Below are 3,906 nucleotides of genomic sequence, written 5' to 3' on the forward strand. Positions count from 1 at the left end.
GCCCAGGACAGAACCACGCCTAGAGCTCCAGAGACATTGTTCACAGCCACACACAGCACTGGCATACGCCAGGCCAGCATACTCCGCTTACGCATCCAGGGAGGGACAACAACTCTACATGGCCCAGATTTTCATTGTAGTGATCTGCTGCTCACAGGTCTAGTTGTCAGTACGCCACAGCCACTCCTTGACGGTTGGTTTACACCCACACCACACCCATCAAGCACAGGAGTCACAGGACATGTGACCCCGCCAATAAAAAGGACCAGGCGCACGTGCTCCACGCCATTTCCATTTCAGACAAGGTGGCACCGGATGCACTGCAGCCGGCATAGGCACACCGCCACTGGACGGTGACTTTCAGTGCAGTGAGGTGGGGGCACTGTAAGTGCTGAGCGGGTGTGCAGCCTGCGATGATGCCCCGTCCCGGCGGTCCGGACAGGTCAGGTTTTTTGTGCCCTGCTGGACCGCAGTGTACGCCTGAACCATCGAACAGTGGGGGCCTACCGCCATGTGGCGTGGCCTCACTGGTCACAGAGTTAGTGGCAACGCAAGGGCTGAGCAGGTGTGCAACCTGCGATGATGGCGGGTGCACTGGTATGTCTTCTGCAATGGTAAAATCAAGACGCAGAACCAAATGTGAGACCTGGTGGCCTGCATAGCAGGGCTGCATGATGTGGAGGGTGCCCTGTATGCGGGCCCCGGGATTGGGGCTTGCAGCGGCACATGGTTAGTCCTCTTTTCTACACGCAGGTGGCGAAAGGTGAGCAGTGAGGCCTGGGTGCGCAGGGGCGGGCAGACACCTCTGGGCAGTGGGAGTGGATGGTGTGCAACAGCCTGGGTGCGTAGGGGCGGGCAGTCACCTCTGGGCGGTGGGTGTGGATGGTGTGCAGTTGCCTGGGTGCGCACAGGCACCTCTGGGTGGCAGAAGTGGATGGGGTGCAGCAGCCTGAGTGCACAGGGCCGGGCAGACACCTCTGATCAGTGGGAATGGATGGGGTACAGCAACCTGGGTGCACAGGGGCAGGACAGCGATGAAGGCGTGTACAGTTGTATGTACTCTGCCATTACTAATTCTATACTATGTTTCAGTGATCTTGAAGGCTGCAGTATGTCCAGGCACGTGGTTGGAGACACACCGGTGGCGGAAAGGTGAGCTGTGGGGGTTTTGTCTGCAGGGTCAGCACTCACTCTCCCTCTCCATCTCTTCCTTTCTCTCTCACACACTCTTTCTCTCTCTCTTCCTTTCTCTCACTCTTTCTTCCTCTCTCTCAAACTGTTTCTCTCTTTCACTTTCTCTCCCTCTCACTCATTCTCTCTCTTCCTCTCTCTCTCTCACTCTCTCTGTCTTTCTCTCTGTCTTCCTCTCTCTCTTCCTCTCTCTTCCTCTTTCTCTATTTCTCTCTCTCTCTCCTTTGATGGGCGCATGACGGACAATCTTATCTTGCTTTTTGTCTTGCATGCTGTGATTCACAGATTGTAGACCCCCCCGACACGGGCTTCCCGCCACATGGCGATGACTTGAGTTCCACTGAGTTAGTGCCACCAGAGCTGAGAGGGTGTGCAGACTGCGATGATGCGTGGCCTTCATACACCATCCTGGCATTCAAGACCCGATTTCAATTGTGAGCTCGGCTAGACTGCATGTATGCCCCGGCTGAGGAGGTTGCTTCAGCACGTGGTGGGCTCTTTTGGACACACGCCTGTGTTGGAAGGTGAGCAGAGAGACTTGTTTGTGCAGCAGCGGGCAGTCACCTCTGGGCAGTGGGAGTGGATGGTGTGCAGCAGCCTGGTTACGCAGGGGCGGGCAGACACCTCTGGGCAGTGGGAGTGGATGGGGTACATCAGCCTGGGTGTGCAGGGGCGAGCAGACACCTCTGGGCGGTGGGAGTGGATGGGGTGCAGCAGCCTGGGTGCACAGGGGCGGGCAGTCACCTCTGGGCGGTGGGTGTGGATTGGGTGCAACAGCCTTGGTGTGCAAGGGCGGGCAGTCACCTCTGGGCGGTGGGAGTGGATGGTGTGCAGTAGCCTGGGTGCGCACAGGCACCTCTGGGTGGCAGGAGTGGATGGGGTGCAGCAGCCTGAGTGCACAGGGCCAGGCAGACACCTCTGATCAGTGGGAATGGATGGGGTACAGCAACCTGGGTGCACAGGGGCAGGACAGCGATGAAGGCGTGTACAGCTGTATGTACTCTGCCATTACTAATTCTATACTATGTTTCAGTGATCTTGAAGGCTGCAGTATGTCCCGGCACGTGGTTGGAGACACACCGGTGGCGGAAAGGTGAGCTGTGGGGGTTTTGTCTGCAGTGTCAGCACTCACTCTCCCTCTCCATCTCTTCCTTTCTCTCTCTCACACTCTTTCTCTCTCTCTTCCTTTCTCTCACTCTTTCTTCCTCTCTCTCAAACTGTTTCTCTCTTTCTCTTTCTCTTCCTCTCTCACTCATTCTCTCTCTTCCTCTCTCTCTCTCACTCTCTCTGTCTTTCTCTCTGTCTTCCTCTCTCTCTTCCTCTCTCTTCCTCTTTCTCTATTTCTCTCTCTCTCTCTCTCCTTTGATGGGCGCATGACGGACAATCTTATCTTGCTTTTTGTCTTGCATGCTGTGATTCACAGATTGTAGACCCCCCCGACACGGGCTTCCCGCCACATGGCGATGACTTGAGTTCCACTGAGTTAGTGCCACCAGAGCTGAGAGGGTGTGCAGACTGCGATGATGCGTGGCCTTCATACACCATCCTGGCATTCAAGACCCGATTTCAATTGTGAGCTCGGCTAGACCGCGTGTACGCCCCGGCTGAGGAGGTTGCTTCAGCACGTGGTGGGCTCTTTTGGACACACGCCTGTGGTGGAAGGTGAGCAGAGAGGCTTGTTTGTGCAGCAGCGGGCAGTCACCTCTGGGCAGTGGGAGTGGATGGTGTGCAGCAGCCTGGGTACGCAGGGGCGGGCAGACACCTCTGGGCAGTGGGAGTGGATGGGGTACATCAGCCTGGGTGTGCAGGGGCGAGCAGACACCTCTGGGCGGTGGGAGTGGATGGGGTGCAGCAGCCTGGGTGCGCAGGGGCAGGACAGCGATGAAGGCGTCTGCAGTTGTATGTACTCTGCAATTACTGATTCTATACTATGTTTCAGATGAGTGCGTTTGAGGGCTGCAGTATGTACCGGCACATGGTTGGAGACACACCGGTGGCGGAAAGGTGAGCTGTGAGGGTTTTGTCCACAGTGTCAGCACTCACTCTCCCTCTCCATCTCTTCCTTTCTCTCACACTCTTTATCTCTTTCTTTCTCTCTTCATCTCTCTCTCTCACTCTTTCTTCCTCTCTCACACACTGTTTCTCTCTTTGTCTCTCCTCTTCTCTCTCACTCTTTCTCTCTCTTCCTCTTTCTCTCAGTCTCTCTGTCTTTCTCTCTCTCTCTCCCCTTTGATGGGCGCATGACTCACAATCTTATCTTGCTTTTTGTCTTGCAGGCTGTGATTCACAGATTATCGACCCCCCCCGACACGGGCCTCCTGCCACATGGCGATGACTTGAGTTCCACTGAGTTAGTGCCACCAGAGATGAGTCAGTGTGCAGCCTGCGATGATGCGTGGCCTTGATACACCATCCTGGCAATCAAGACCCGATCTGAATTGTGAGCTCAGCTGGACTGCGTGTATGCCACGACTGAGGAGGTTGCATCGGCATGTGGTGGACCCTCTTGGACAAACGCCGGTGGCGGAAGGTGAGCAGAGAGGCTTGTTTGCGCAGCAGCAATCAGTCACCTCTGAGTGGTGGGAGTCAATAGTATGCAGCAGCCTGGGTGCGCAGGAGCAGGCAGACACCTTTGGGCAGTGGGAGTGGATGGGGTGCAGCAGCCTGGGTGCACAGGGGTGGGCAGAAACCTCTGGGCGGTGGGAGTGGATGAGG

At 56.2% G+C, this 3,906-nt stretch overlaps 1 long non-coding RNA gene across 1 annotated transcript; it reads left to right on the forward strand.

Annotated features, from left to right (window-relative positions):
* The first annotated feature begins 2,258 nt into the window (after positions 1-2,258).
* Positions 2,259-3,495, forward strand: LOC146862149 (uncharacterized). Its single transcript, XR_014978386.1, has 4 exons — positions 2,259-2,284; positions 2,615-2,853; positions 3,131-3,195; positions 3,468-3,495. It is a non-coding gene; the product is annotated as an uncharacterized LOC146862149 (long non-coding RNA).
* Positions 3,496-3,906: the final 411 nt, after the last annotated feature.

This window comes from Triturus cristatus, chromosome 2_2 (assembly GCF_964204655.1).
Source record: "Triturus cristatus chromosome 2_2, aTriCri1.1, whole genome shotgun sequence".
In the NCBI taxonomy this organism is placed as follows: Eukaryota; Metazoa; Chordata; class Amphibia; order Caudata; family Salamandridae; genus Triturus; species Triturus cristatus.